This window comes from Leucoraja erinacea, chromosome 1 (genome assembly GCF_028641065.1).
Source record: "Leucoraja erinacea ecotype New England chromosome 1, Leri_hhj_1, whole genome shotgun sequence".
Taxonomy (NCBI): Eukaryota; Metazoa; Chordata; class Chondrichthyes; order Rajiformes; family Rajidae; genus Leucoraja; species Leucoraja erinaceus.
Window position 1 is genome coordinate 142,889,215 of NC_073377.1, and position 20,626 is coordinate 142,909,840.

The 20,626-nt window shown below is 44.6% G+C and overlaps 1 protein-coding gene across 2 annotated transcripts in view; it reads left to right on the forward strand.

Annotated features, from left to right (window-relative positions):
* klhl2 (kelch-like family member 2) overlaps positions 1-20,626 on the forward strand; it is a 146,465-nt gene that overhangs the window by 107,736 nt on the left and 18,103 nt on the right. The window lies entirely within an intron of this gene.

Consider the following 20,626-nt stretch of genomic DNA (forward strand, 5'->3'; position numbering starts at 1 on the left):
TAACTGAAAAACTAAGTGAGATAGAGTTAAAGGTCTGTCCCACTTAGGCGATTTTTTTTCGGCGACGTGATGGCACCTGTCAAATTCGCAGCAGGTTGCTGAAATTTTTCAAAATGTTGAAAATCCAGCGGCGACCAGAATAAGGTACGACTCTTTGGGCGACTACACACGACTATACAAGCGTCTACTTGCGACATGAAAAAAGAATATTTTTCCGCAAAAAAAATAGCATAAGCTGGACAGGCCGTTTAAGAGTAGGTGACAACATCTCTGGGACCCGTGTGCGAGGAAACCACGTACACAGATGTACATGTATGCAGGTTAATTGGCATGGTGTAAATGCAAAAATTGTCCCTAGTGTGCGTAGGATAGTGTTAATGTGCGGGGATCGCTGGTCGGCGGTGGGCCGAAGGGCCGAAGGGCCTGTTTCCGCGCTGTATCTCTAAACTAAACTAAAATAAAGAGGGTGTGGGACAATCAAAGGTAGACAAAAATGCTGGAGAAACTCAGCGGGTGAGGCAGCATCTATGGAGTGAAGGAATAGGTGACGTTTGGGGCCGAGACCCTTCTTCTGACTGATGTGGGGTGATTTTCTGTTTAGGTGTCTGATAGCAGTGGTAATAGATCTGTTATTACTGTAATTTGCGCGTAATTTACGCGACATCATTTATGCATCACGATGCATGACGCGCGCGTCGTGACACACGTGCTTAGCGCATGGTGCGCATTAGGGGCGCATGGTACGCATTAGGCGCGCATGGTGCGTGGTGACATAGGTAGTGATGCGCGGCATCGCAGGATTTTGTGATGTACAAAATCTTTGCGCGCCATCTTTGAGGAAGTTTCCAGCCGAACCGATACAACGCACTGTGGAAGATGGGGGTCATAGAGCAGTGTAGCACGGAAACACTCCCCTAGACCCACTTTTTACAATGCAACAAAGTTGGCATACAGGGCTACTCCCATTTAACTGCATGTGGCCCATATCCCTCTAAACCTTTCCTTCCATATATCTGTCAAATGTCTTAAGTTGCAATTGGATCAGTTTCTATACATTCTTCTGGCAGCTCAATCCAGATACAGACAACCTTATGAGTGAAAAGTTCCACTGCAGGTCCCTCTTAAATATTTCCCATCCTTAAGCCCATACCCTTTAGTTCTAGCATCCTCCACCCTGGGGAAAAAAAGGCTGAGTGTTCACTTTATCCATGTCCCTCGTGATCCTGTACATGTCAATATGTGTGCGTAGCGCAGCCGATAGAGCTGCTGCCTCACAGTGCCAGAGACCTAGAATCGTTCCTGACCTCGGGCGCTGCTTGTGTGGAGTTTGTCGGTTTTCCTTGTTGTGATTGCATGGATTTTCCCTGGATGCTTCAGTTTGCTCCCACATCAATTGGAGGGCGCCATCGAGTATGGCTGCCCAGCCTGCAGCTGTCCATCCTTTCACCCTTTTAAAATTTTTAGTATGTTAAAAATTTTTTAATAGGCCTCAAATAGGCCCCGACCATGAGGTGAACAAGAGGAAGAGGACTGGACTTTGTTGCCTTCCCTCACAGTGGGAACCTTTGTGGGGGCATGTTTTTATGTTTGATGTTAAATTATTCATTAATGTTGTGTCTAAAAGATGGCTGCTGGAAGTGAGAGTGAACACTGGCGCGATTAGCTGCCGTTGCTCTCTCTCCGAATGATGTATTATTGCTGTCCCTACTGCTTATCAAATTCATGGATATGTTGTTTTTGTTTCATTTTATTTGGCCTATTCATGTTAATTGGGCTCTGCAAATTGTCCTTTGTATGTAGAGAGTGAATGCAAAAATAGGATTACATGGAACTAGTGTGAATGGGTGATCGATGGTCAGTGAGAACTCAATGGGCTGAAGGGCCTGTTCACCCCTCGGCATCCTAAGTTCCAAAGGAAAAAGTTCCAGTCTATCCAACCTCACTATGACTCAACCCCAAGTTACATCCTAATGAATCTCTTCCGCACACATTATAAAATAATGACATCGTTTCTCTAGCTGGGTGACCGTAACTGCATACAGGGCAGAAGAAAGTGAAGAGCCTGTCTTGGACTAGGCAGAGGTCACCACCCTTTGCAGGTTCAGGTGGACAAGGGTATAGCAGTTGCGAAACCAGGCTGTGATGCATTCCATCCAAATACTTTCATAATCATAATTATAATAATTATAATCATATTTTATTAGCCAAGTAAGTTTTGCAACATACGAGGAATTTCATTTGTCATAGAGTCATACCAATAAAAAGCAACAACACACAAAATATATTTTAACATAAATATCCGCCACAGTGACTCCTCCACATTCCTCACTGTGATGGAAGGTGAAAAAAAGTTCAATCTCTTCCCTTCTTTGCTCTCCCATGGTCGGGGGCCTCGAGCCTTCCGTTGACGGGACCATCTTGGCTCCCATAGCCGGCGGTCGAGCCCCCCGCGTCGGGATGATCAAGCTCCTGCATCGGGGGGGAAACTCAGCTCCCCCGAGCCAGGAGATCGGACCCCAGGTCAGGGCTGGTCGAAACCTTTTGTGTCGTTTGGAGCTTCCTGACATCGGTCTCTACCCAAGACTGCGAGCTCCTTGATGGTGAAATCTGCAGGCCGTGGTTGGAGCACCAATCCCAGGCAAGGGATCAGCTGCAATGGTAAGTCCACGTCCGCGCGGCGGGGCCCAAAGTCAGTCCAGAGCAAGGCTGCCAGCTCCATGATGTTAGGCCGCAGAGCGACCGGAGATACGATCCGGAAAACAATCGCATCTCTGGCAAGGTAAGAGATTGAAAAATAATTTCCCCCTCCCCCACCCCCCACATAAAACAAACCTGAGAACATTAACACAAACATTTAAAACACTATAAAAATAACAAAAAAAAGAAAAGTCAGGCTGCCACATCGGCGCCCCCTGGTGGAACTTTCTAGAGCACATTTGTAGAAATTTGAGAGAAATCTCATTGTTGTGTTGAATCTTCTCAAACGCCTCAGAAAGTAAACATGAAAGTAAGCACTTTCTTGATCAATCACCTCATCAGTGTGAAGGGACCAGATTAGGTTGCTGGTAGCATGGATGCTTGAAGACTTGAAGTTGTCTATCATCTCTGCAGCAGCTCTGGTGATAAGGACAAATTTGTGTTAGTCCTCTTGCTTCCTCAGGTCAGCAACCAAGTCTATCTTCTTGCTAACGTAAAGGGCTAGTTTGTTGTTATGCCACCTTGGTACAAGGCTTCCAAACTGATTCCTGTACTTCTCATCACTGATCTGACCAGCAACAGTGGTATCACCGGTTTAGGAGAGGCTCACAGTGCATATATTCTGAGTGTTTATTTATCATATGCACTGGAAACAGAACAATTAATTTATTTATGTAGATGCTGGTTTAAACTGAAGATAGACCCAAAAAGCTGGAGTAACTCAGCGGGACAGGCAACATCTCTGGAGAGAAGGAATGGGTGACGTTTTGGGTCGAGGCCTTTCTTCAGAATTGTTTTACTTTGTGCAGCTTTACAAGCACCACAAATGTATATAAAATAATAAATAATACAATAAATTAAGAATTATGTGAGGTAACCAGACCATAATATCTGAACTACTGTCTACCTCATTGGTGACTCTTGGACTATCTTTGATCCGACTTTACTGGCTTTACCTTGTACTGAAATGTATTCCTTTAGCATGTATCTATACACTGTAAATGGCTCGGTTGTAATCATGAATAGTCTTTCCACTGACTGGATAGCACGCAACAAAAGCTTTTCACTGTACATACAGTAGGTACACGTGTAAATAAACTAAACTAAATAATAGGCCTTAAAGATTGAATTGATATTGTACATGGCCGCACACTCGTGTATGTATTGGAAGTGGAGCAGGGGATTGAGCATACAACCTTGAGGACCACCAGTACTAAGGGTCAGGATGGAATCGTTGTTGTGACCAGTTCTAAAGGGCCTGTCCCACTTACGCAATTTTTTTCAGCGATTCCCGGCACCCATATAGTCGCAGCAGGTCGCTGAAAATGTTCAACATGTTGAAAATCCAGTGGCGACCAGAAAACGGTACGACTCTTTGGGCGACTACACCCGACCAAACACGCGTCACCATGACCATACAGGCGGCATGTCGTGGGGTGACGCCTGTATGGTTGTGAGTAGTCGCCCAAATATTCGTACCATTTTTCTGGTGGCCGCTGGATTTTCAACATGTTGAACATTTTCGGCTACCTGCTGCGACTATGACGGGTGCCGGCAAGTCGCCGAAAATATCGCGTAAGTAGGACAGGCCCTTAATGGATTGAGATCTGCCGATCAGAAAGTTTCGACCTGAGCTGGAAGTGCTTGATACTGGTTGATGGAAGTGGAAATATATATTATTTTTCATGAGGATAAAATTAAAGGCAAAGTTCAGTTCTCCTAATTTCTGTCACTAGGATCTTTAACGAGCTGAAATTAATTGGGATTATTCATATAATGGAAAGCCTGGTTATGATTTCTATCCAGAGCCTTGTCACTGCTGTTTGTAATGTGTTGCTTTCATTCTCTTGTACAGGTGCACAACCCTTTATCCGAAAGCCTTGGGACCTGACACTTTTCGTAATTCGGAATTTTTCGGCTTTCGGAATGGAAGATTTTTAGCGTAGATTTTAACGGCTGGCTCAGTGGTAGAGTGCTCGGCTCATATCCGCAAGGTCGTGAGTTTGCGCCTCGATCCCGGCAGTTCCTCGATCGTGAGTTTGAGTCTTCAATGTAGTTTTTTCTTGCAGAATAGGAGAGAATAGGGAGTGTTAGGCTGGGATCATTCTCTGCGAGATGATCTTAGTGCGGGAGTCAAGTGTAGGAGAGGTGTACTGACTATGTGTGCAGAACTTTGGAAGTGATTGCCCACCATTCTCAAAAGCGCTGTGTCTCCCTGTCCCTCCAACTCCAGAGGAATCCGCTCCCCGATGGGCCGCTACGGCGACAAGTGGCAGTTCGCCCACAGCCCGAGCTGCGCCACCCCAAGAACAAGACGTACCTTGCACACCATCAGCTTCTGCCCCTACGGGGAGCGTTTTCCTCTGGAGTTGGAGTGGGGCTGGGCTGGAGTTGCTGATCTGGGATCTCCATTCTTGCAGTGGGCCTGGGGGTCGGTGTCCCGATGAGGGGGAGCAGCTCGGGCTGTGGGCGAACTGCCACTTGTCGCGCTAGCGGCCCATCGGGGAGCGGCTTATGGTGGTCCTGACGTCTCTCAGCTCCTGTCCAGGGGGGTGGCCGGAGACGTCAGGACCAACAGGAACCCGCTCCCCGATGGGCCGCTACAGCGACAAGTGGCAGTTCGCCCACAGCCCGAGCTGTGCCCCCTCATCCACAACCCGGGTTCCTCTGGAGTTGGAGCGGGGCTGGGCTAGAGTTGCTGCTGGCTGTGAGTCTCTGGGATCTCCGTGCTTGCAGTCAGTGTCCCGTTGGTCCTGACGTCTTCGGCCACCCCCCTGGACTGGAGCTGAGACTGGGAACTGTACCGCCCTTGCCCCCTCCCTCTGCAACTGCAAACAACCCCACAGTTCCCGTCTCAGCTCCTGTACAGGGGGGTGGCCGGAGACGTCACAGCCCGAGCTGCGCCCCCTCATCTGCAACCCCAAGAACAAGACGTACCTTGCACACCATCAGCTTCTGTCCCTACGGGGAGCGTGTTCCTCTGGAGTTGGAACGGGGCTGGGCTGTGGGTCTCTGTGCTTGCAGTGGGCCTGGGGGTTGGTGTCCCGTTGGTCCTGACGTCTCCGGTGACTGGCACTGACCTGCTGGCATCGCCAACGTGAAGACAGTGTAAAGCCCCCGCGCCGGTGCAATAGACACTGTGTATCGTGAGTCTACCGTGGGAACTTTTTAACTCAGCGGGCATGCAGCAGCAGATTGTCAATTATTAACCCTCCCGCGCAATATACCCTCACCTTCTTTTTTATGAATGGGGATTTAGTTCCCCTTTCTTCGAGGACCGACCGGAGGTTCCGCTGTCACCTCTGCGGGCCGCCCTCGGTGAACGTCTTCAAGGACCTTTCTTCAAGGACCGAAAAAATGTCCGCTATTCGGAGCTTTTCGTTATTTGGAACTTCGGATAAAAGGTTGTGCACCTGTAGTACAAATTGTAACAAGTCGCCAATTAATGTTTATTTACACGGCTTCATCAGTTTATCTCTTGAATTATCTGTTCATGTTTATTTAATAAGAGTAATTAAAAGATATACGTTTATGTAATGCTTTTCCATTCCTACCAGGGTATCTCAAACCACATTAAGTATTTCTGAAGTTTAGTGAATGGTAACAAGGCATATGAGAAAAGTTTACCGAGCTTGTAAAGTAGAATAAATATGTTGGTTTCTAAAAAGCAGAGAAGAATTTAATGATGTGAAATAATAAAATAGTAGATTTTAAAAGCAGCTACTTTATCTGCCTTCATGGTAGAAGGTGTTACAAGCATGCCAGAAATGGGCTGTACAGGGGTGCCGGGAATCTAAAATACTGTAAGTGATGGTGCCGAATGGCTAGTAGATAGACACAAATGCTGAAGAAGGGTCTCGACTCGAAACGTCGCTCATTCCTTCTCTCCAGAGATGCTGCCTCACCCGCTGAGTTACTCCAGCATTTTGTGTCGACCTTTCGATTTAAACCAGCATCTGCAGTTCTTTCTTACACATGGCTAGACAGACGTTTGAGACTATGGGACGACTGTTTTAATAGATCCAATCAAGTATACACAGAACTCCAAGTGTGATCTAAGCAATGTTTTGTCCAACGGTAACATAGCAATCCAACTCTTAATCTTAAGGGCCTGTCCAACTTGGCGATTTTTTTTCGGTGACTGCTGGCATCATTGGCAGACATATTGGGTCACCAAAAGCGTTGTTTTTTTTCTAGTGTCGCAACAATTTTTTTGTTGCCGCTGGATTTTGAAATATTCAAAATCTTTTGGCGACGCTGTTATGACGCCGGCAGTCGCCGAAAAAAATCGCCAAGTGGAACACGTCCTTTCGTCTCTTGGCTGATGAAGGCAAGCAAGCCACTTACCTTCCTCTCTATCTTCTCTACCTGGGTCCCCATTTTCAGGAACTCTATACTTGTGCCCCAAGATGTTGCTGTTCAACAACACTCCCCAGGTTCCTCTCTTTCACTGTGTACACCTTGCCCTTGTTAAACTTCCAAAAATGCATCACAGTCATACAGTGTGGAAACAAGCCCTTCGGCCCAACATGCCCACACCGACCAACATGTCCCATCTACATTAGTCCCACCTGCCTGCGTTTGGCCCATATGCCTCCAAACTTGTCATATCAATGTACTTGTGTTATTGTTTCTTAAACGTTGCGATAACCCACCACCCTCTGTGTGAGAAAGTTATGTCTAGGGTTCGTATTAAATCTTTCTCCCCTCACTTTATATCCATGTTCTCTGATTCTTGATTATCATATTCTGGGCAAGAGACTCTGCATATCCCCCATGTATTCCTCTCATGATTTTGTACACCTTTATAAGATCACTCCTCGTCCTCCTGCGCGCCAAGGAATAGAGTCCTAGCCTGCTTAACGTCTCCCTATAGCTCAGGCCCTCGAGTCCTGGCAACATCCTTGTAATGTTCTCTGCACGCTTTCCAGCTTCACAACATCTTTCCTATAACATGTAGCAATGTTACAAAATTTTGAAATTTTAAAAATCAAGTCTGCAATTCATCCCATCAGATAAAGCATAAAAAGAAGTTTAATTTGAGACCTAATTCACTTTCATATCTTCAGTATTAAAAAGGTTATGGACATTTTCATGCTCGGAAATTAGCATCTTGTTCCCTATTGCTTTTCCATTGACTTAACACAAAAGCCGTGATCAAGGACAGTCGAAAGCCCCATAACTTACTTAAAAATTAAGAGCTGAAAGAAATTTTCAGTTATTTTAGTTTGAAGCAATCTGAAACAAATATGAAACCATCTTTCTTGGATGACCTGAAATTAAAGCATATAATTAGTTAGTTACCCAATTGTAGCTAATTACAAAATTCAATTACTAGATCTAAACATCTATCCATTTCTTTAAAAAAATTAACATTTTTAAATAGCCTAAGTGTCCAAACAACATTCACACAAGAATTCACAATATAACATGATTTTTAAATCTCGTTGTCATGGATTTATAGGCCAAATGGAAGGAATTTAGTGTTTAGTTCCCATAAATTAATGGCCATTTAAATCATCTTGCGAGTGGGTTTTTCTGGAACGCGATCGTTTGGAACGTTGCGGTTGCGGTGTATTTAAACCCCATATCGGCAGGAAAAATACTGACGGTTCTTACGGGTCCAAAATCACCGTTTTGCAAAGTAAAATGCGGATTAAAGGCATCCTAAGAAGCATGTTTATACATAAAATAAACGGCTTTCCTTTACCTGTCCCGTACGTGAAATCCGTCCCCGTTGTTGGCGTTGACGCCTTTAGAAGCTGATTTCTAAATTACTCCAGCGCTTAAAAAAAATAACATTTTTAAATAGCCTAAGTGTCCAAACAACATTCACACAAGAATTCACAATATAACATGATTTTTAAATCTCGTTGTCATGGATTTATAGGCCAAATGGAAGGAATTTAGTGTTTAGTTCCCATAAATTAATGGCCATTTAAATCATCTTGCGAGTGGGTTTTTCTGGAACGCGATCGTTTGGAACGTTGCGGTTGCGGTGTATTTAAACCCCATATCGGCAGGAAAAATACTGACGGTTCTTACGGGTCCAAAATCACCGTTTTGCAAAGTAAAATGCGGATTAAAGGCATCCTAAGAAGCATGTTTATACATAAAATAAACGGCTTTCCTTTACCTGTCCCGTACGTGAAATCCGTCCCCGTTGTTGGCGTTGACGCCTTTAGAAGCTGATTTCTAAATTACTCCAGCGCTGAATGAGTCGGGTGATTTAAAAAAATAAAAAAATAAAAAATAAAAAAAAATTCACAGAACCGTCGGAACAATTCTTCAGCTAAAGCTTGCACTCCGAGAAAATATATTCAGGACAGGTAGGAGAATAACCGCATTTTAACCCCCCCCCCCCCCCCTCAAAGGTGCCAAAGTCGCGCACACGGCCAGTGGCAGAATTGCAGCCCCGCTGAAGGCAAGTATTGTAACAGACCTATAACATGGCGCCCAGAACTGAACACAATACTCTAACTGCCGGCCTCACGTCTTGTATAAACTGCAACATGGTCTCCCAATATTCTGACTGTTGAAGGCCAATATGCCAAAAACCTTTTTGACCAGCCTATCTACCTGTGATGCCACTTTCAATGAATTATGTACCTGCTCTATAACACTCCCCAGAGACCTAACATTCACTGTGTTGATCCTGCCCATGCTAGTCTTCCCAAAATGCAACACCTCATGTTTCTCTGTATTAAATTGCATCCTCCATTTCTCAGCCCACCTGGCCAATCGATCAAGATCTTGCTGTAATATTTGACAACTATCTTCACTATCTACAATACCACCCATTTTAGTGTCATTTGGAAACATTAAATATACCCCATGTACGCTCTCATCCAAATCATTGGTATAGATGAAAAACATTAATTGGCCCAACACTGAACCCTGAGGCACACCACTGGTCACAGGCTTCCAATGCAAAAAGTAACCTTCCACCTTCACACTCTGCTTCCTTCCATGGAGCTAATTTTATATCCATTCAACTAACTCCCCTTGGATCCCTTGCAATCTAACCATCCAGAGCAGCCTACCATGCGGAACCTTGACAAATGCCTTGCTGAAGTCCATATGCAACATCTACATCAACCTCTTTGGTCACATCCTCAAAAATCGCAATAATTGTTCATGAGACGCGACCTCCCACGTACCATACCATGCTGACTATCACAAATCAGCCCTTGTCCATCTAAAGCGTAGAAATCCTATCCCTCAGGATACTGTCTAGTAACCTTCCAACCACTGATGTTAATCTCGGACTCTCGGACTATCCTTGATCGGACTTTGCTGGCTGTAGAAGGAGAAGTTTAGAAAGAAGGAGAGGTAATCGGTGATGTTTCGGGCTGAGACCCTTCTTTAGACCCGAAACGTCACCCATTATCAGGGCTCTCGCTTAACCTTTTTTCCCTGTTGCCAGCTGGGCAACCTTGGCAGCTTTTTAGGTTGCCAAATGACAGTTTAGGTGGTCATTTAAGATGGCTTGCATGACGCGTGCTCGGACGAAGTGCGTAGTTACCAGTCGGAATTATGCTAAATTAATCAATCAATCAATCAACCTTTATTGTCATCTTGCAAGCAACAGTTGTACAGTGCAAAATGAAAAGACGTTTCCCAGGGAATAGCGGAGCATCGCACATGAAATTTAAAACGTTTCACACATAATAACACTAAAAACAATCCAGTCCCTGATGGAACAGTATAAATAAATAGTTAAAAGCAGGTAAAACACAACGTTAAAATACAATAAACCAATCATAAAAATGTCCGGGGCAGCTGATTAGAGTGGCCAGTGCCAGTTATTAAAGTGTCCGTGCCAGCTGCAGAATCAAGTGACTGTGAGTACAGAGTGACTGTTTAGCAGCCTCCCAGCCTGTGGTAGGAAGCTGTTTAGCAGTCTTGTAGTCCAGGCTTTGATGCTTCGATATCTCTTGCCTGATGGCAGGAGATCCAGCATTCACATATTATTTCTGCTTCAACTATAGTCACAAACTAACAAATTCACCAATCAAGACATGATATATACCACAATGACATGCAGCAAAATTATAATACAGTATCTCAACTCTTTTTACACATTGCAATTAATGCAATTTTTATTATTTCTTTCCACTTCCAAACAAAAATGTGGTTGGATTATTCATCATATGATCAACCTGTGTTAATAAATCCTGGACCTTGATAACATATATGCTTAACCATGCACACTACAGATTGATGCAAGCATGTTTTTTGTGAAGGACCGAAAATTATCATGACATGGCCATAGCATGGGTCGTTATTGCTATTGGTACAGAAACACTCTCGCTTCCCACATAATTTATCCACAACAAAATATACAGGTTGCAAGGAATTTTCTAAAGGCATTTTATGATAATGGCTGTTAAATCTGACTATACCCATCTAAACAGGTTAAACACCCCCCCCCCCCCCCCCCCCCCCCCCCCACTCCCCCCCCACCCTCCTCCACTCTACTTCCGCCTCTGACTGACACCTCCCTCCTCCAAGGGTTTGCTTTGAAAGCGTAGTGGCAGCAGCAGCCGTTATCAGGCCGGGCGGGGTGCAGGAGGAGGAGATGGAGCCGCTGCCGTGCGGAGCCCGTCATTCGTTCCGACCTTCCATCACGCCACACTTCGGTCGACGGTATAAACCAAGTTGCCAAGCCGGGCAAAATGGCTCGCCGTTTAGGTTGCCCGGTAGCACATTGAGTGGTCAGTGGCACCCGGGCCACCGTTAATTTCGAGCCCTGATTATACGTTATTCCCTTAACATGTATCTATACACTGTAAATGGATCGATTGTAATCATGTATTACCTTTCTGCTGACTGGTTAGCACGCAAGAAAAGCTTTTCACTGTAACTTTGATTTCACGTGACAATAAACTAAACGCAAGTCATTTAAGTGTGGTTGAGATGAAGTGAACTGCCGTACAGCTCCAGGTTCAATCCTGACCTCTGTGTAAATCATGTCAGCGAGCCAAGCTTAATTAAGATCGGCCAGAAGAGTGCAATTGAGGCCAAAAATTAGATGGCCTGTCGTATAAAATAGCATGTGTAGGAAGGAACTGCTGTTGCTGGTTTAAACCGAAGATAGACACAAATATGCTGGAGTAACTCAGCGGGCCGGGCACCATTTCTGGAGAGAAGGAATGGGTGACATTTCGGGTCGAGACCCTTCTTTAGACCACAGCATGCCTAAAGGACTGCACAGTGAACTTCTGTTCCGATTTCTTATGTATATTGTTATAAATTTGTTGTTTAGAAACATAGAAACATAGAAATTAGGTGCAGGAGTAGGCCATTCGGCCCTTCGAGCCTGCACCGCCATTTATTATGATCATGGCTGATCATCCAACTCAGTATCCCGTACCTGCCTTCTCTCCATACCCTCTGATCCCCTTGGCCACAAGGGCCACATCTAACTCCCTCTTAAATATAGCCAATGAACTGGCCTCAACTACCCTCTGTGGCAGAGAGTTCCAGAGATTCACCACTCTCTGTGTGAAAAAAGTTCTCCTCATCTCGGTTTTAAAGGATTTCCCCTTTATCCTTAAGCTGTGACCCCTTGTCCTGGACTTCCCCAACATTGGGAACAATCTTCCTGCATCTAGCCTGTCCAACCCCTTAAGAATTTTGTAAGTTTCTATAAGATCCCTTCTCAATCTCCTAAATTCTAGAGAGCATAAACCAAGTCTATCCAGTCTTTCTTCATAAGACAGTCCTGACATCGCAGGAATCAGTCTGGTGAACCTTCTCTGCACTCCCTCTATGGCAATAATGTCCTTCCTCAGATTTGGAGACCAAAACTGCACGCAATACTCCAGGTGTGGTCTCACCAAGACCCTGTACAACTGCAGTAGAACCTCCCTGCTCCTATACTCAAATCCTCTTGCTATGAAAGCCAACATACCATTCGCTTTATTTACTGCCTGCTGCACCTGCATGCCTACCTTCAATGACTGGTGTACCATGACACCCAGGTCTCGCTGCATCTCCCCCTTTCCCAATCGGCCACCATTTAGATAATAATCTGCTTTCCCGTTTTTGCCACCAAAATGGATAACCTCACATTTATCCACATTAAACTGCATCTGCCAAACATTTGCCCACTCACCCAGCCTATCCAAGTCACCTTGCAGTCTCCTAGCATCCTCCTCACACCTAACACTGCCCCCCAGCTTAGTGTCATCCGCAAACTTGGAGATATTGCCTTCAATTCCCTCATCCAGATCATTAATATATATTGTAAATAGCTGGGGTCCCAGTACTGAGCCTTGCGGTACCCCCACTAGTCACTGCCTGCCATTGTGAAAAGGACCCGTTTACTCCTACTCTTTGCTTCCTGTTTGCCAGCCAGTTCTCTATCCACATTAATACTGAACCCCCAATGCCATGTGCTTTAAGTTTGTATACTAATCTCTTATGTGGGACCTTGTCGAAAGCCTTCTGGAAGTCCAGATACACCACATCCACTGGTTCTCCCCTATCCACGCTACTAGTTACATCCTCGAAAAAATCTATAAGATTCGTCAGACATGATTTACCTTTCGTAAATCCATGCTGACTTTGTCCAATGATTTCACCACTTTCCAAATGTGCTGCTATCCCATCTTTAATAACTGACTCTAGCAGTTTCCCCACTACCGATGTTAGGCTAACTGGTCTGTAATTCCCCGTTTTCTCTCTCCCTCCCACTTCAAATAGTTGGGTTACGTTTGCTACCCGCCAATCCTCTGGAACTACTCCAGAATCTAAAGAGTTTTGAAAGATTATTACTAATGCATCCACTATTTCTGGAGCTACGGTTTAGTCACGAGGCCATGTTCCGAGGATGGTGGTCCCATCTTTGCAAGGCACAGAACTATAAACTTGACAACTGCAGTGATACTTTTGCCAGCTGATTTAATATTGATGTTTTTATAATCTAAGAAAGGAATTACCAATTTGTGTACAGCAATCTTCTGGCAACATTATGGCAGGTTTATCATGTATGTCAAGCATGTTTTATCGTCATATGTCCCAGATGGAACAATGCAATTCTTTCTATTGACGTTGATTAAGGAACTCCAGTAATATCTCTGTGTTGAAAGGAACTGCACAACTGGAGTCATTCAGCGAGACAGGCAGCATCTCTGGAGGGAAGGAATGATCAAGACTATAGGCAGGGACTTCAACCTGACACTACTTTACAATGATGACATCTTCAATCCTGCACTGGAATGTCCTTCTGGAATTCTGCAATTGTGTCGTGAACATTATTTCTTTGACCTCCCTCTCCCCCCCCCCCCCCCGTCTGAAGAAGGGTCCCAAACCGAAACGTCGCCTATCCATGTTTTCCATAGATACTGCCTGATCCGCTGAATTACTCCAGCACTTTGTCCTTTTGTTATAAATCAGCATCTGCATTTCTTTATTTCTACATTCTAAACAGTACAATGCTAAATGGGACCCGTTGGTTCCATGTCAAATGGGAGGCTTGGACCCCAACCAACCCGATCCCCCAACGCAATATTCCACGACTCACCCATAGCCCCCAACTGCGCAGATGCGGCTCAATTCTCCTCATCCCCCAGCACTCTCTCCACTTCCTCTTCACCCTCCCTCCTTTTTCCCGTCTCCACCTCCCCTCCCTCACCTCTCCCTCACTCTTCTTTCCCCTACCCTCCATCACTCCCTCTCTCCATAACTCCCCTCCCCTCCCTACCCCCCTCCTATCCCTCTATCCCCACCTCCACACTCCTCACCTCCCCCTATCACCCCCACTTCCCTCCCTACCTTCCCCACTCATAGCGCTATCGAGCACCGGGTTTGTGAAATGTAAAAACAACGCAAACCGGAAGATAACAAGATGAGAGTTGTAGTTATGTATAGATAGATAGATAGATAATACTATTGTAGGTTTGCAGATTGTGGCATGGCCAAGTCTTGTAGTTTATAGTTTAGTTTAGAGATACAGCATGGAAACAGGCCCTTTGGCCCACCGGGTCTGCGCCACCCTGCGATCCCCGCACATGAACATTATCCTACACCCACTAGGGACAATTTTTACATTTACCAAATCAATTAACCTATAAACCTGTACATCTTTGGAATGTGGGAGGAAACCAAAGATCTCAGAGAAAACCCACGCAGATCATGGTAAGAACGTACAAACTCTGTACAGACAGCACCCATAATCGGGATCAAACCCGAGCCTCCGGCGCTGCATTCGCTGTAAGGCGGCAACTCTACCGCTGCCCACCGTGACTGCTGGTCGTGGATACCTGATGGGTTATGGAGTCGTACACTATAGAAACAGGCCCTTCAGCCCATCTAGTCTGTGTCCAAACATCTAAAACCCATTGACACTATATACTAACACTATTTTATCCTCCCTACATACCAACTTTCCCCATTTTCAACCTCTCAGTTCAGTTCTGCTTGTTGTCACGTGTGCCGAGGTACAGTGAAAAGCTTGGTATACATCACAATAAACTGAACTGTGTGGTTGAAAATGAGGGTCGTTGATAGATTTACACATCAGGGGCAATTTATTGCGGCAATTAACCTACTGCCTATCATGTATTTGAGATGTGGGTGGAGCCCTTATGGTCAATGGGAGAGTGTATTATCTGCCCACAGCAAGAATCAAGTGTTGTGGAAACATTAATTATATTTTGTATTATATATATATATATATGGTGTTGCAGTGGAGGATCTCGGTGTATGTCCCTGATTATTATTGTAGTATGTTTTAGAACAAGGTGATAGGGTGTGGATAAAGATATCGCTTGGAACCAAGGTTCAGTGAATAAACATCACGCTGGATCTTGCAGAAACCTGTCCTGTTAGACTTTAGCTCCATATTCATATTGATGCAAATCTAAGGCGATGAAATGGTGAAGTATTGTGATCTGCAATAAATGACAAGGTTTACACAGAAGGTAGACAAAAATGCTGGAGAAACTCAGCGGGTGAGGCAGCATCTATGGACCAAAGGAATAGGTGACGTTTTGGGTTGAGTCCCTTCTTCAGACTGATGTGCGGGGGGCGGGAAGAAGAAAGGAAGAGGCGGAGACAGTAGGCTATGGGAGAGCTGGGAAGGGGAGGGGAAGGAGGGAGAAAGCAAGGACTACCTGAAATTGGAAAGGTCAATGTTCATACCGCTGGGGTGTAAACTACCCAAGCAAAATGGACTCTCCTCCTATTTGCGGTGGGACTCACTCTGGCCATGGAGGAGACCCAGGACTGAAAGGTCGGATTCGGAATGGGAGGGGGAGTTGAAGTGCTGAGCCACCAGGAGATCAGGTTGGTTATTGTGAACTGTAGGGGTCCCTGTCACTGTTTATTCCGAACAGCTCCGTCACAGAGGACTCTGTGATTTACGGACTGTTCCCAGGGACGCATTCAGAGACTGACATCGAGACTGACTGCTGGAAGGTCATCAAGTCGGCGAAAAATGCTCTTTGGTCTGCCCGAGCGCTGTTCACCACCCAGCAGAGTGAGGCGTCCGTCGGGGAATGTTGCCGAATGGCCCGCTGCAGACTGCAGGAGTACGTGCTGAGGGACGCACTGAAGCTCGGTGCAGCCAACGCCAAGGCTTGGTGGGGGAGGACCACAGTCTAGGGTCATTCCGCTGCTGGACATGGGGGGCAGGGTGTGGTGGAGATGCCCCTCAAAATAAGGGAAGGGATTCCACACCAGTGGACCACAGGAGTGGCAAGGGTGGGGGATAAATTTGTGAAATTTGAGCAATGTATGTACAATTTGTATAGCCTCCGAAAATGTCGGATGCATTTTTTGCACGGTTCATGTATTGTATATATTTATTACCTGAATGAAGACTATTTTGAAATTTAAAAAAAAAAAAAATGTGAACTGTGCGGAGGTGTTGGACAAAGCGATTGCCAAGCCTGTGCTTGGTCTCACAGATGTAGAGCAGTTGACACCTAGAGCAGCGGATGCAATAGATGAGGTTGATGGAGATTTACATAGAGGTCAGGATTGAACCTAGATGATTGGAGCTGTACGGCAGTATTTCTGTTAGCTGCTTGCTCAAGCCACCTGTTTCGTCATGTCCTTTTCTTACTGCTGGCTATCTTCACTTTCCACTCTTCATCTTAATGCAGGGTTTCAACCCAAAACATCGATCATTCCTTCTCCCCCACTCATGCTGCTCAACACACTGAATTTTCCCAGCAGATTGTTTATTGTTCCAGATTCCAGCATCTTGTGTGACCAAGCTATAAATCAGTTGATAGACACAAAATGCTAACTTAGCAAGCGGCAAGCGGCATCTCTGGTGAGAAGGAATGAATGAAGAAGGGTCAAGAGCTGAAATATCATCCTAAAAGCATTTGTTGCGCGCTCACCAGTAAGCGGAAAGGCAATACATGGTCTGAAAAAGAGTCTCTCGACACCCATTCCTTCTCTTCAAACGACACCCTGAGTTACTCCTTCTCAAATGAGCCATTCAGTACAGATACAGGTAGCCTGTCATTCCGCTGAGTATGAACCAAATTTTGTTGCAGTCATACATACAATTACAACAATGATATTAACATCCACCCAGTGATTCACCAGTCACTGTGATGGAGGCAAAAGTCTTAGGTCTGCAGTATCGTTTTACTCTGAAGATTACAAACTCAGTACAGTACTGAGGGAGCACTGTACTTTTAGTCTAGTTTGGTTTAGAGATACAGCGCGGAAACAGGCACTTTGGACCACCAGCGATCCCCGCACATTAACACTATCCTACACCCACTATATTTTACATTTATCAAGCCGATTAACCTACAAACCTGTACATCTTTGGAGTGTGGGAGAAAACCGAAGATCTCGGAGAAAACCCCACGTGGGTCACGGGGAAAAACGTACAAACTCCGTACAGACAACACCCGTAGTCGGTTTCGAACCCGGGTCTCCGGCACTGCATTTGCTGTAAGGCAATAACTCTACCGCTGCGCCACCGTGGCCGCCCCTGTGCTGTACTGTTGCTATTGCCATATTTGTTTCCTCTAATGCTATCGGAAGCCTGTTTAAAATCCCATTGCACTCTTGCGATGAACAGGAAGGGTTTCCTCGCCAATATTTCTCCCTTTTCCAAGATCATTGAGACAGTCATTATCTCATTGCTGTTTGTATGACAATAGTTTGCATGTACAAATTAATTGCCTCATTAGCCGCATTACACAGTGATTACACTTCAGATGTACGTTGACTCTAAAATGGTTTAGAACCATCTGTGTAATGCGACTGCTTTGATTAGGAGACACAATACCCCAACACAATAACGTATGTGGAGGATGGCCCTGGAGCATTAAATGAATGTGTTGGAAGTAACTGCAGATGCTGGTTTAAACCGAAGAAAGACACAAAAAGCTGGAGTAACTCAGCGGGACAGGCAGCATCTCTGGAGTGAGGGAATGGGTGACGTTTCGGGTCGAGACTCTTCTTCAGACTGAAAGACATGGGAAAGGGAAACGAGAGATATACACGAGAGATGATGTAGAGAGATAAAGAACAATAAATGAAAGATATGCAAAAAAGTAACAATGATAAAGGAAACGGGCTAATGGGTGAAAACGAGAGGCTGGTGCAACTTGGGTGGGGGAGGAATCGTGAGAGAGGGAATGCCAGGGTTACTTGGAGTTAGAGAAATCAATGTTAATTCCACTGGGCCGCGCTGCCAAAGCGAAATAAATGTGCCAGGCTAAGAGCTTTGGTAATTTTTACCATATGGTTTTATGGTAGAAATATTCATCATGTTTGGTATTATATTTATGTAGTGTGCAGTGGAATGTTTTGGTGAATCCAACTGATTATTATTGTAGTACAATCTAGAACCTGGTGATAGGGTGTGGATAAAGACATTGTTTGGAACCAAAGTTCAGTGAACAAACATAGAGCTAGATCTTGCAGAAACCTGTCCTGTTAGACTTCAGCTCCAAATTCATATCGTGTAGGAAAGAACTGCAGATGCTGGTTTAAATCAAAGGTAGACAAAACAATGCTGGAGTAACTCAGCGGGACAGGCAGCATCTCTGGAGAGAAGGAATGGGTGACATTTTGGGTCAAGATTCGTATCAATGCAAATCTGTGCTGCTAAAACAGTGAAGTATCATGATCAACAGTAAATGGCAAAGTTTAACAATTGAAAATATTCAAAAGACCAATAAGGAAGGAAAGTTAACTCTAAATTAAAATGGGGCAAATTGAAATCAAATTCTGCACTGAAAGAGAAATAGACATTGAAAGGAAGCATTAGAAAAATATTACATTTTATAAATCTCTTAATCGCAGCTATTCCTTTCTGAGCCCTAACTCTCTGCATCAAATTTTAATTACTGCTGTATTTGCATCAAGGATTTCTTGAAGCTAATAGAGTTTGGTGGAGAAATATTTTTTTTATCAAACTAATGGCAGAACCGAACAAATATTAAAGCAATTTGAGATAATTTGCAACATAGGATATATCTTCTCTCAGGTTAGCTGGGTGCTTTAAATATTGTAAAATGGATACATCAATGCACAAATTAAATGTAAATGTTGCCATAAGTTCTATAACTTTTTTTTAACCTTTTTTTTGAGTGTGGCATAGTCAATAGTTATAGACAAGACTGTTTTTAGTATAACTTGCATTATTGAAGAAGGGTCTCGACCCAAAACGTCACCCATTCCTTCTCTCTAGAGATGCTGCCTGCCCCGCTGAGTTACTCCAGCATTTTGTGTCTATCTTCAGTTTAAACCAGTGTCCACAGTTCCTTCCTACATATATTGCATTATTGAAAGATAGATGCAAGGATAAACATGGAAAAAGTGAGATCTATCCTGCAGTGTTCCTTTCAATACACTGTTCTTGGATTTTGAGACAAAGAAATAATCAGGCTTCCTATACTCATCAGAGTAATTTGAATCTGCAATACAAAATGATGTTATTCCAGGGCGACGCGGTGGCTCAGCAGTAGAGTTACTGCCTTAAGGGCCTGTCGGTGAAGATTTTGCGAATCCAAAAACCCTGGGGCGTCGTGCGTCATTGCCTATGCCACCATATCTTACTATGCGCCATGCGAGCATCACGTGCGTGTCGTGCGTAAATGATGTCGCTTTGTGTGTCGTGACGTGTAAATGATGTCGCGTAAATGACGCGCAAATAACGCCCAAGTTGGACAGGCCCTTTACAGTGCTTGCAGCACCGGAGACCCTGGCTTGATCCCAACTATGGGTTCTGTCTGTACGGTGTTTGTATGTTCTCCCCGTGACCTCGTGGGTTTTCTCCAAAATCTTCGGTTTCCTCTCACACTACAAAGACATACAGGTTTGCAGGTCAATTGGCTTGGTATGAATGTAAAATTGTCCCTCGTGTGTGTAGTACAGTGTTAATGTGCGGGGATCGCTGGTTGGCGTGGACTTGGTGAGCTGAAGAGCCTGTTTTCCTAAACCAAACTAAACTAAGCATTGGTGCACACGAGTTGGTACACTACTGAAATAAGAAATACTGAAATCTGTCCCTAATTTAATTTTCTGTTCACAAAACACTTCAGAATGAAAAGGTCAACGTTGGTTAACTTTTCAACCTACCCATCTACGTCACCTATTCCTTTTCCCCAGAGATGCTGCCGGTCCAACTGATTTACTCCAGCTTTTTGTTCAATTTTCAGTTTAAACCAGCATCTGCAGTCCCTTCTTACACATGCCCATATTTGTACCTCAACCGACATAAAAAGTCCGAGAGACAGCACAGAAGCAAGTATTTGGGCCCAAGGAGTTTAAAGCTGACCACAAACCATCCCTTTATCACAACTGGTAACACAAGTTTTTATGATCAATACCAGTAATGTCTGTGCAGTGGGGAAATAATAAATTAATTAAATAGTACCACAACTAATGTTTTTATCCAGCCATCCCATGTAGAGCAGCAATGAACCTCTTATTTGGAGAGCTA